General features: G+C 32.5%; 1 long non-coding RNA gene across 1 annotated transcript; it reads right to left on the reverse strand.

Annotated features, from left to right (window-relative positions):
* Window positions 1-2,176: 2,176 nt before the first annotated feature.
* LOC139504893 (uncharacterized) lies at window positions 2,177-12,027 on the reverse strand. Its single transcript, XR_011659441.1, has 3 exons — window positions 11,925-12,027; window positions 10,661-10,721; window positions 2,177-2,503 (listed from the first exon to the last, which is right to left on the reverse strand). It is a non-coding gene; the product is annotated as an uncharacterized lncRNA (long non-coding RNA).
* Between the last annotated feature and the right edge of the window lie 1,977 nt (window positions 12,028-14,004).

Consider the following 14,004-nt stretch of genomic DNA (forward strand, 5'->3'; position numbering starts at 1 on the left):
TATCGGGTTATGTGACTGTCGGATGTCTTCGGATGTCATTTCGATGGTTACTTAGATATAGCGTATGGACTATAATACACGAAATGCTGATATATATTGTCGACTACATTTTGTACATGCGCATGCATTGTTAATTGTTAATTTCAAAATTATTGGAACTTGGATATACATTTTATTATGTTATAAATCAAATATGAGAATTTGAGACAAATCGGTGAATATGAATTTGTCAGCTAACACCCCTTTAAGAGGTCATAATAAATATGCATTCCAAAACGTTATCTTAATTGTCCAGTCATGAACTTAAAAAATATTAAGAAGCTAAGGTTTTAACTCCAACAGGCAAAGTTGGCCTTAATTTGATTTGATTATAGGTTTTGATCCGTTTTGGTCATATAGATCCCCCATTGTTTCTGTTTGTATGCAGCCCTTTGATTTCAAATATACAGATTTATAAATAAGAACGTCCATGATAAAGGTTTATCCAGAAAAGCGCTTCGGACTGACATTTATAAAGTAATAAAGTAATGTGTCCATTTTTTTAAAGACCTGTTTCCATCGCTTTGAAACTTGAAAACATGCAAAACAGAGACTTTGGCAAAGAGCCTGTTCTTATTTATTTGGAACTCGTGAAACTAAGTCTGTCCTCTATACATTGAGTGTCGAGTGTCTGGTTTCAGGATGTTCCAACTTACGTAAGTAGCAAAACTCAGAAGAAATGATGTACTTTGTATGTAAAAGTTATAACTCAAAAGGACAGTGTTAGGTTGATTTTTTCTTGTCGTGCACTTTTGATTTGTGCTCTAATTGATTTGGAGTAAATTTGAATTTCCGAGTATGTTTCGAACTTATCTGATGAGCATTGTTAAAAAACGTGTGTTTCGTACAAATATATATTGATATCATGTATACCTGCTTTTACTCAATTTTGTCTTCAACTCAGCAGAAAGGTTACTTCCATCTGCATCATCCCTGTCATTGTTTTCCCTGTCATCATTTCTTTCATTGTCAATGCCATCCACCTCCATATAAAAGGATCCATCATTACTGTCATTATTTGACAAAGAGAACGACATTATGGAATCTAAAGATGTTGGTGTCGAGGTTGACTATTGTCAAGTTGCACGTGACTTGGGGCAAAATGTTCGTTCTCTTCACTTACAAATTCAACGTCTCTTTTAGTAGTATCCACTTCAACTGTTGTTTTTGTTTCCATAGCATTAGCATTTGAAATTGTTTCTGGGCTAGATTTTGTATAACAGTGTTCCTTTTTATAAGAAGTCGGATTTTGTGAACTAGATAATTTTTCAGTTTCAGTAGATAACATAATGTTTTCCTCGGTTTTGGTCAAATGTTCGGTGGATGGAATACTTGATGAAACTGCTGATACTAATGAACCTGATGAACCTTGTTCTGTAGATGCAATACTTGATGAAACTGCTGATACTAATGAACCTGATGAACCTTGTTCTGTAGATGCAATATTTGATGGAATTATTGATGTCAAAGTACCAAGTGTGCTGTGTTTGGTAGATGAAATACTTGATGAAACTGCTGATACCAATAAACCTGATGAGAAATGTTCTGTTGATGGAATTATTGTTGTCAAATTACCTATTGGCTTGGTAGATGAAATACTTGATGATCCTGCTGATACCACTGAACCTTGTTGTGTAGAGGAAGTATTTGATGGAGTTATGATGCCAAAGTACCTGAGGTAGATGAAATACTTGATGATCCTGCTGGTACCAATGAGCCTTGTTGTGTAGATGAAATATTTGATGAAATCACTGATGTCAAACTACCTTTTGGGCTGTGTTTGGTAGATGAAATCAGTGACGATCCTGGTGGTGCAAATGTACGTGTTTTCCGCGAGATATATTCGCCAGAAGAAGAACTAGACATAACAGCCAGTGACAATCCAACTGGTGGGGTGTTTAGATACTTCTTTTTGACATGTGGTTCTTTTCGGAATCGGCAAATTATTTATCCCTGATGACTTAGAAGTAACTGTCAGATCACCTGCCTTACCACTGACATATGCTTCATTGTGACATGTGGCTTTTTTCGGAATCGTCACATTATTTATCCCTGTTGACGTAGAAGTAACGGGCAGATCGTCTGCCTTACCACTGACGGATGATAACACATGAGCTTGATGCTGGTAAAGTTCAGATTTTGTTGCAGATCCTTTTATCATGTTTATATTACTTTGATCTGTCGATGTTTGTGATGACGAACTTAGTGTTACTGTGGCTGTGGAACCAACAAGACAAACATCCGCGATTGAATCCATATCCGCAAGGTTAGGTAACTCTGTAGATGAAGTCGAGTTCCGAATAGCCGGATGCGAAGAAGTTGTCTTAGCCGAACTTAATAGTATGCCAATTTTGTCTGAAGCTGCTTGCAATGATGGTGGGCCATCTTCAGATGAGTGATGGGACTGGGGTCTTTTCTAACAACACCACACTTTCCTCCATTTTTATGGCTATTATAAGGTAGTCTGAAATTAAAGAATATTGGTAAATAATTAATCAGGTAATATATATGTATAATATTTGACTCGTTAGACTGAAGTAAACAAGAGTGCACACGCTTAAAAGTCTCGCCTTCTTTACTAATCATTGATATTATGTTGATAGTCCTATAACATATAAAGCTTTATTACAACACTGTCACATAAACTTAACATTAACCAAGAAAACTAAACATTGATCAATGAACCATGAACATGAGGTCAACGTCAGATGAAACACGCCAGGCAGACATGTACAGCTAACAATTCTTCCATACAACAAATATAGTTGACCTATTGCTTATAGTATTAGAAAAACTCAAAAATGAACCATGAACATGAGGTCAACGTCAGATGAAACACGCCAGGCAGACGTGTACAGCTAACAATTCTTCCATACAACAAATATAGTTGACCTATTGCATATAGTATTAGAAAAACTCAAAAACTTAACATTGAGCACTAAACCATGAAATGAGGTCAAGGTCAGATGACACCTGCGAGATGGACATGTACACATTACAGTCCTTCCATATACCGAATATACTAGACCTACATTGTATTGCTTTATAGTATTTCAGATATGGACTTGACCACCAAAACTTAACCTTGTTCATTTATCCATGAAATGAGGTCGAGGTCATGTGGAAAACTGTCTGACGAGCATGATGACCTTGCAAGGTACGCACATACCAAATATAGTTATCCAATTACTTATAATAAGAGAGAATGTAACATTACAAAAAATCTTAACTTTTTCAAGTAGTCACTGAACCATGAAAATGATGTCAAGGACAATGGACATGTGACTGACAGAAACTTCGTAAACAATGAGGCATCTATATATATACACAGTATGAAGCATCCAGGTCTTCCACTTTCTAAAATATAAAGCTTTAAAGAAGTTGGCTTACGTTGCCGCCGCCGGATCACTATCCCTATATAAATGTTGAGCTTTCTGCGACAAAAGTCGCAGGCTCGACAATAAAACAAAACCTATCCATTCCAGGCACCCGGCGAATCCTGCTTCATTTTTTATTTCGGTTTGTACGCATGAAATTCGCATCTAACTTTAGTTTCTTGTTACTTTCTTTTTTTTTTTAGATTTTTAAGGGGTTGCCTTAAAGGGACTCTCGGGTATCGAATCGCAAGGATATACGGTATCTTCTTCGGTATACAAGCTAGACATTATATTTTCATTCAACGGGTTTGTACTTGAGCAACAAGACAGGTTTCATATGCCGAGCAGGATCTGCTTGCTATTCTTGAGCACATGAAAACTTCCAGAATTTGGCGGGGTTCGTCTTTCACAGTCTTTAGTTTTCTATGTTATGTTTTGTACTAATGTTTGTCATTTGGGTGGGGATTTTGCTTTTTTGCCATGACGTTGTCAGTTTATTTTCGGCTTGTTTGTTTGAATTTCACTTTGACATTGGTATCTTTCGCCCCTCTTCTATAATGCAAACCCTTAACATGTGCATGTGTTATATATGTACTATTTTTCAAACTGGAAATTCTAAATATACCTTTAACACCTACATATTTGGGAAATTTTTTCATTTGATTAATTAACTCATACATGAAGTCAAGTTGCGATTTTTGTCACGCGGATTCTTTGCCAGAATTTGCTAATCAGTTGATCTGATTACGTTTTAATTCATCAATATGATTACAAAGAAAATTTGCAAGGAAAGCAAAATATTCAAAAAAAGAAATAGGGAATGTGTTCATGGGACACAGATGATGCCACCGGCGTTCTTATGTGAAGTTATAAAGGGACATAGCTGCAGAACGGTTAAAGTGACGCCATTTGTACTTGAACTGAGTTTGTTTGTAATAAGTATTGTGTATAAGTTTCATAAAATGTGGTTGAGGTAAACTGCATGAAAAGTAGAGATCTTAATAATCTTTAGTCGTCAGATTGTATCGTCTTTGTTGATTGTTAAGATGCAAGATATACTAGTAATAACTTGAATTTAACCCTCATGGCACCTTTTTATACAAAGTTGACATGCTGGTTGATTGATTAGAACCAATCAAAATAAAGACTTAGTACCTTTGTACTAGAGACCTTAGGGTTAGTGAACCAACTTATTATTGAAATTTGGGCAAATGGTTTCAGAGAACATTTTTGAAAGGTTTACGTCGACGGATACCAAGTGGACCCGCATGTTCAGGAGAACTTAAACGCTGTTTGAATGTCATAGTGGCTGGAAATAGTGCAATAGTTTAACAGGAACATTCATTAAAAGTTAAGAAGTATAAAGCACAATTGTTTAAGAGAAGATTTTTAAATGTTAGCAAATTTGATGAACAAATTGTGTAAAATTGTCTTTAATAACTCCTCAAGGGGTCAATTGGACAATTTTGGTCATACCTTTTTGTAGATTGTACTTTGCTGAACACTATTGCTGTTTACAGCTAATATCTATCTATAATAATAGTCAAGATAATAACAACAAGTTGCAAAATTTCCTTAAAACTACCAATTGTGTGGCAGCAACCAACAATGGGTTGTTCGATTGGTCTGAAAATTTCAGGCTGATAAATTTAGAGCAAACAATCAGTATCACTCCTGTCAGATTTGCTCTAAAAGCTTTAGTTTTTGAGTTATAAGCAAAAACTGCATTTGACCCCTATGTTCTACTTTTATTCATGGCGGCCATGTTTGTCGATGGGTCAAAATTTTGGATACAATTTGTAAACTAAATACCCCAAGGAACATTTATTAAAGTTCGAAGCCCACGTAGTTCAAAGAAGAAGTTTTTTAAATAGTTTACGACGACGGACGACGACAGACGCCAAGTGATGGCATACGTTCACATTGGGCCCTTTGGTTCCCGGTGAGCCAAAAGGGTAAAAATTGACAAATAAAATTTCCGGATAGGGAGAAGAGAATATGCTGATAAATCAGGAAGGACAGACGGACGGACGTCTACTATTGATATTTAAATACCACATGTGACTTGAGCAGTTGGAACAACACATTTGAAAGCAGGATAATGCCGCTATAAGGCAGCACTCTCAATAATTTGTTTCCAATCCACTATAAATAAATATGTTTAAACTAGCACATTTTTTTTATGTGCATTCAATAAGATTTTTTTTGTAATGCCACTTTTCATTCATACATGTACAAGAATTATGGACATTTCAAGGCGAGATAACTCGTGTTAATTTTCTATTCTGGTTCCCAATTTGTTCTCATCATCTGGTGACCAGTAGATAAGAAAAGATAACTCCCCTAAACAAACACCCCACCAATAGATGTCGATTTGCGTTAGGCATATTGCGTAATTAATGATATTAGCAATTACACGATAATTCCAGAAGCAATAGATTTTAGAAGGGATCACCACTACGACTTTAAAAACTCTAGGTCAGCCAAATAAAGGTTAATGATCCTTGATTTTAGAAGAAATATCCGAAGCAGATATCAATAATAAATTATCTGTTGATTTTGTAAATATGAACAAAGAGGTTATATGATACAGACCATTCTCTTAAATTGGTATTTGAAAAGTAACGGTGTAAAACAAAGTTGTGGAATAGAGAATTTGAAGCTGTAAAGTCTGATTTTGTTATTGAAATTTATAAAATCATTTGCTTAACTATGTATTTATTGTTAATTCTATATATGATCATATATATACTTTATTTAAGACAAATGTATCAAAAAGTTTTGATTCGTTTATTCTACATTTGCCAGAGGTACAATTAATGTATAGGGTTGAGTTCTCACAAAACATGTTTCACCTGCCGCATTTTTACGCCTGTCCCAAGTCGGGAGCTCCTTGTCTGTCTTTTTTTATTCTTGTGGGTTGTTTTTAATTTTTTATTCATTCAAGGATTTGTATAGTTCATTTATGTGTTTAATTTTTGGAGTTTAGTATGACGTCGATTTTCATTAATTCTTTCACAAACATTCGAAACTCAACTAGACCCAACTCGAATAATTCAGTGCCCTCTATCTACTACTTTTCTCGTGAGTGTGATCGAAGTGATCATAATATAACGACTGGATTATTCGGGTTAAACTAGACCTTACTAATTCAACAGTGATAAACACAGAGTAGGAAATTTTCTTTGTTCGCAAGTTTAATAGAGAGAATCCCAGTGGCGGATCCAGGAATTTTCATACGTGGGGGCCCACTGACTGACTTAAGAGGGGGCCAGCTCCAGTCACCTTTCAGTGATTCCCTATATAAGCAACCAAATTGTTTTCCCAAAAAGGGGGGCCCGAGCACCCTGCCCCCCCCCCCCCTAGATCCGCCTCTGAATCCATAGACATATTATAACCAAATATACACGGAACAGAAATATAATACATTTTATGAACGGAGAACCAGTAATGACCGCAAATAAACAGAAATCCTGACACAAAATTGTTGTGATTTAGGAAAGATTGTAACCCTCCTGTGGGTTTATTGGTCAAGTATTTCCAACAACCGCTGTCAGTAAGCAAATACACGGAAATAATTCAAAACAGAAACAAAATATCTAATAGCGCAAAACATTTGTCAATGAGGAATGTCATGACACCCGAAAGTCAGGTGCTCGTTTAGTTCACTTTTTTTGAAAATATTCGTTCATATTTCAACGTTTCTAAATTTATTTTCACTTAAAAATCATAGAACTACATTTATCAATCATAAAACACTGTCAAACATCCAAACATACTATCCACACTCATCTGTGTCCACACTTGTTTCACTTAATAAAATACGTTTTTTTTATGTATAACCCTCTGTATATTCTTATGTGTAGAAATAAGAATGCCCTTATACAAAAGAATAGAGAATAACAAATATAAATAAGTATGGTTATATCGCCAGAATAAGAGTTATACAAGAAAGAAAGAACATGAAATCTGAAAAGAATATTTTCAAATAAAACTTTACCAAAATAAAAGAAAAAAAAAGGGGGGGGCACTCAATAAGAGCCTGTGTGTGAAATACTTTATTTAATATAATACTTCCATGATAAGATAAAATAGCAACATATGGTATTAATTGGGGATACAGCACTGGAAAGGATTTGTCGTGGCCCCATGGGACGCTTATATACTATGTAAATATTGACACATTTGTGTTTTTATGGCAGTTAAGATCATGGAAGTACAAAATGTATTATATAATACTTCCATATTTAGATCGATTATATGGAGCTTTTCTTAAAAACGATTTTCGATGTATTTTGTCATTTTCATTCATTGTTTATGTTTTGAATAACATTAATATGTCACGTTGGCATCTATATTCTATTTCAATAAAAATTTTCAGATTACGTAACCATTTTTTTTTTCATCAATACAATCATTGTGTATTCAATTAATTGATAACAAATTAATGCTATTGTTACTTGAAACTAAATAAGTTTATTTAGACAAAGCCTTTTTTAGAAAAAAAAATTCCCTTTTCTGTACTTTTCTCAAAGATGTCGACAGAACCACACTACTTAACTTTGATGTACTTAAAAGACATCTTTGGTATAACAGAAATTAAGGTATTGCTTAAAACCTAACTAGATATTTTAAATAATGGATGTAAAAAAAAAAGGAAATTCACATCATAAAATGGAGAATTCAAATTATAACACCAACCACAATTCGTCTTTGAATACGGTCAATCCTAGTTGTCTGAATATACGTTGTATAACAAAAAAATATGAAGTTCACTCTTTTAAAAAGCATAGGGACACCAGTAAACATTATTTTAAAATGATGATTTTTTATACCATTTGATAGGAAAACTTTTTGCGCGATATTGTAATAACGTATTAATTTAATTTTCAATAAAAAAAATGAATTAAATATGATTTTTTTAGTAGACATATATACCTCGTATTTGCTATATATTCAACCAAAAGATGACCCAACGTTCAACACGATGAGGACACCAGTAAATTTCAAGATAAAGTGAATTTTATTACACCATTTTAAAGCTAGAAAAAATGGTGCAATCTTTATAATTTGTTAATTTTATATGATATCTATAGTATAGGCATAGTATTTCTTTATCTAACTAGTGGTCATAATTCCCCGTAGACAATAACGTTAAAAAAAATTCAATGATAACTGCTCTCTGTGGGATAGTTGATAAGGCCATCCAGCTGAGCTGTCCGCAATTCTTGTGTATGTTGTAGATTCGTTTCGCTGATCCGTAAATTCTTTACTTTAGAATTTATGTTTATTATCACAAGGTTATAGAAATCAGGTTAACGAATTAATAAATACATTCGTAATATCTGGTCTGAATGAGAGATCTCGAAATAAATGCGTTATCACAAATTATAATTTGAAAATTACTATATTTCAAACATCGGTGATGACGAATTTTAAAAGGTGATACAATTTAAAATTTCTACAATTGTAGACTAAAACATTATAAGGAAGGACATTTATGACTTCCAAAAATGTTATTTGAATTCGAAATCACGAAAAAAAAATCTTCACTATTTATTAACACGGATTTAGACTACTACGACAATTTATAATAACCTATTTAATCCGAATTACATAAATCTGTGATAACTTAGTCTAGTTCCACAGATTCGTAGTCAAGTGATAACTAATTGCAATCATTCGTGACACAAGTATACATATACGCAATGTTTTCTATGTATATTGGAATGTATAATGTTATACAAGTGGTGAGACTTTAATAAACTATTGAATCTGAATCTGACAACTAAGAATTTGCATCTGTAATTAAAGATTGAATGCTTCTTTTTGTAACTTCATTGGGGACAGTGTAAAAGCGTTGACCGAAGTACATTTTGTATGAAGCGCGGAAAAAAAATATAGGTAGGCCTACAATTTCTTTAATTTCAAATAGTAGAAAATAAATTTCAAATAGAAGGGAATTTGCTATCACAGATTTGACTCGAAATTTGTTACGACGGATTTAATCCTTGATAACGAATAACAAAATTAGTGATAATTAGTTCCAAAGTTTAGATGTCTTGATAACTTATTATTATTCTTGTAACCAATGATACCGTTCGTGAAAAATATTTTTATAATCTTTTATAACTAAGTTAATCTATTATCACGAATTTACGCAATCTGTGATAAAAAAAAATGGTCTCGTCATTCCAAAAATTACTATATCGTCAGATTTTCCCTATTTTAAACGGTTTGCTTATTATAAATCCATTTTGGTCCTGTAATTCCAAAGGAAATTCTGATAAAAGTCGAATGATGGATGCTTAGTGATGATAATAGCACAAATTACAGGTAAGCGGAAAACGAGAGCGAGATGGCAAATTCAAATTATATTTTTGGAATGTTCTAAATGTACGGCATCCTTACAATTATTTTCAAAATAATATTCCCTGTTCCAAGAAAAACCTTTCTGATCATCCATGATTTCGTGTGTGTAAAAGTTACATTTTAAACTTTTGCAAAGATGTGTTTATAATGAGACAGAAATTAAGTAACAGCAACATGATTTATTTAATATACAACACAATTAGTTGTTCAGTAGTTGTCCTTTGTTGGTGGGGTTCATAAGTGTTTCTCGTTTTTATATAGATTAGACAGTCGGGTTTCCTGTTTTTGAATCGTTTTGCGTTAGTCATTTTAGTGCCCTTTATAGCTTGCTGTTCGGTGTTACCCAAGGCTCTGTGTTGAAGGCCATATTTTGATCTATAATTGTTAATATTTTATTTATAGTGTTACTTGGATGGCGTGTTGACTCATTGGCATTCGTATTACATCTACTTATCTATAAAAAAAAACTTCTATAAAAAACAGTGAATTTGCAACATTTTGTATAAACACGAAATACACACCATCTATAGACTTCCAGAAAAATATATTTGCTAAAAAAAAAACGAATTATATTTACAAGTCATTTTCATATTAAACACACATGTATTGCCTTTCAGAGACTTTTCATCGCCCTAATAAAGCCCTAAAAAGTCCACCAGACTTTAGAGCAAGCTAAAACTATCAATTGTTATAGAAAAATGAATAAAGAATACAACCAAGTAGAATGTTCAATTATGAAAGATAACTAAAAGGGGCATGTTATAAAGTTTCTATTTTCTCTTTGTCCGACAACAATAGGAGCACTCGATTACTTTGACAAAAGATAGGAGTCGAAAAATTACGACCAAAGATTGAGAGATAACCATACTTACAATAAACATGACAAACGGTTTCTGTAGTAACCTTTCCAAAAGAAACTGTCACTTGTTTTATCTGCAAAATATAGTTATTATGTAAATTGTAAAGTTATCTCATAAAAAATAATAATATCCTTCTTTAGTCATTTGATTTTTTTTCTAAATTATTTTGGAGGCAATACTTTGTTTTCGTTTCTTATTCTGAAGTTACATGTGTAGTTTAAGGCATGCACCGATCATTTATCTTTGAAGGTAAACTCTCTGGACAATCACGTTTTTTTTGCATTTCGTTTTTAACTGAAAAAACTAGTTTTTATTTATAAAATTAAACAGAAACAATGATTTTCGACAATCAATGTCGTATCCCCCCCAAACTAAAACAAGTTATGTTTCACCATCTAATGCTCAACTTCTCACGAAAACACGTAAATGTATCTTAAGTTGACTATCGGTTAAAGATTACGCTTCCACAATAGATGAGATGATTGTAACAGATACATATTCGTTTTTTATAAAATCAAACAAAAACAATGATTTTCGACAATCAATGTCGTATCCCCCCCCCCCCCCCCCCCCCCCCCCAAACTAAACACGTAAATGTATCTTAAGAAAAAAAGAATAAAAAAAAAAATACTATCGGTTAAAGATTACGCTTCCACAATAGATGAGTGGTTAACACCATAGCTGGAAAAGAATATATCATCTTTGACACAGATGAGATGATTGTACCAGAGACATATTCGTAAATAGCATGCGTCTCCGACTGTGCAAAACAGAGTCATGTACTAATATCATGAATATACAAATACTCACTCAGTGAATTAAAAAAAAAAATACAAATATATCAATGTTTGATGCATATTTTAGCACTCCATTAGAAGCTTTTAAGCATGATAAAATTGTATTTATAAATATGGATCAAATCAACACATTAAATTTGAATATGTATACATATATACATGTATCATGCACGTATCATATATATGTTAAAGTTCGTAAAATTCAAAACATACTGTATTTTTTTTTTTAATTTAAATTGTAATGCGTCGAGATTTTTTTTTTATTTAATCAAATTAGGAGTTTAAACATGTTAAAGGTAAAACATATATATATATATACATAAACGTAATACGCATTTCTCCATTAGACGTAAACAGTTCCGGTTATTACATTTACCTTTTGACCGTTCAAAATGATATACAGATTAGGGAAATATTTAATCGTTTTACCCTCATTTTCCGTATAAAAACATTGACATTTAAATAAATACTATATTTACTCTGATATTGTGCAGAAATTTCAACAGTTATGCTTTAAATTAAAATGCATTTGATATTTCTTACGACTGCGACTTCAGAATTATCCACAATGCAATATTCCGGAACTTCGTGTTGATTATCTCCCTTTTTCAGAGTGAAGAGTGTTCCGAATAGATTTACAAGAATCTTATTGACTTAGATGTCATAGAATTAGATCATCTAAGCTGAGTTAGAAGTGTTTTTTTTACACTACAATGAAGTTAGAATAGAATTGATTACATATTAAGTTTAACAATATGTTGATTTACTTAATAAATTGCGGAAGAAAACAATTTTCAGGTTATTTTCATTTAGGGAGCAGTTATTTATTCATCACAACTTCCTGTTGTATTTAATCATACAACAACCAAAGAGAATGTATTATTGTGTTGTATTTTTTTCATGAACAAAACAATATCTTATACTAGTTAGATAAAATATGTAAAATACGAAAAAATGCAAACTTTAAGTGAGTATATTACTCTAAGATTTATTTCTATATTAATTGTTATTTATTGGGCACATGAAATTATCAAGTTCTTTACTATGAATAATTATGCAAATTAACGCATGTCGGATTGGCATTTGTTTTGTTACTCTATTTTTAATTGTTATTTGATGTGTGAATTTGGTCACTATAATGTTTTCGATTATTTTTATTGGGTTTTCTTTATAGTTTAATTTACGACTGACTTTCATACTAACGTATGAAATTGTTCAAAATTATTTAGTTTCTAACTTCAACTTTTAAATGTTTTAAAGCTTTCCTTTTCTTCTTTGATAAGCTAACACTAATTGGGTATTATATATAATACTTAAATTTGCTATCATGATCAGCGGATCGACTGCATGTAGTGCTCATTCTGAAATCAACTTCCCAAATTCTTGTCTGTTCTTAAACCGCTAAGATACGGAACCCATGCAGTAACAATATAACATTGTACGATCACTATCAAAGTAATAATGTTCAGAATTCAAGAATCTAATTAAACCAGCTTTGGTACAGCAAGGTAAACAAAAAGAAGAAAAGAAAACCAAAGACCAAAATATCTATAAAATAAAAATAAAAAAACACAAAAAAAATATTGGCCTCGAGGTATTGTTTACGTAGCATCTAAGAATTCATTGTCAATATTTATTTTCGGAGCAGGCGGATGTTGCTACTTGTTTCTCTATCGTACCGTTAAAAAAGATTGGGCAATTTCTGTCATTAATCTTGTTCAGTCCTTTTCAGTACTATTTAGTGAAAATGTATAGTTGCAGAGGTAGGCTGTTGATAACTTTTTTGTTATTATTTATATATAAAATATGTGATACATGTATTATGATAATGTGTCTTGATCATTCAAGTATGGTTCATAGTTGAAAGTATAAACATATCTACTTATTTCTTTCAAAGAGAAACTGCCAACGCCATGGCTAAAAATTAAAAAAAACAGAGAGACAAATAATAGTACTAAATACAAAGCAACATTAATCCAACCAAAATCCGGGGTGATCTTAGGTGCTCCGGAAGGGTAAGCAGATCCTGCTCCACATCTGACATCCGTCGTGTTGCTCATGTTATTACAAATCCGGCAAATAAGTTAAAATAGATATAGTGAGATGTGGTATGAGTGCCAATGAGACAACTCTCCATCAAAGTAACAATTTGTAAATTAACCATTATATGTCAAGGTATGGCCTTCAAAACGGAGCCTTGGATCACACCGAACAGCATGTTACAAAGGGCCCAAAAAATTACTAGTGTAAAACGATTTAAACGGGAAAACCAACGGTGCAGGTTTAACATGAAAAACACAGTCGTTTAAATTTTGGTACTATCATAGATTAAATTTGCGTTAGATTCTATCATTAACCGTTTTTGAAATACATTTCTATATAATAGGTAGTTAATAAAAAATTATATACTATTGTAAAATTAGTTAATCATTTCAAAATTCTCTATTATTTAACTATCCTCAGTTTGAAATTGTTCACATCAATATTTGTTTAATACAAAAGAGAAAAACAAAAGGGCTAGGCTTCTATAACCAGAATCCCTCGCCTAATAAGACAAGC

The sequence above is a fragment of the Mytilus edulis genome, unplaced genomic scaffold (assembly GCF_963676685.1).
Source record: "Mytilus edulis unplaced genomic scaffold, xbMytEdul2.2 SCAFFOLD_1630, whole genome shotgun sequence".
Taxonomy (NCBI): Eukaryota; Metazoa; Mollusca; class Bivalvia; order Mytilida; family Mytilidae; genus Mytilus; species Mytilus edulis.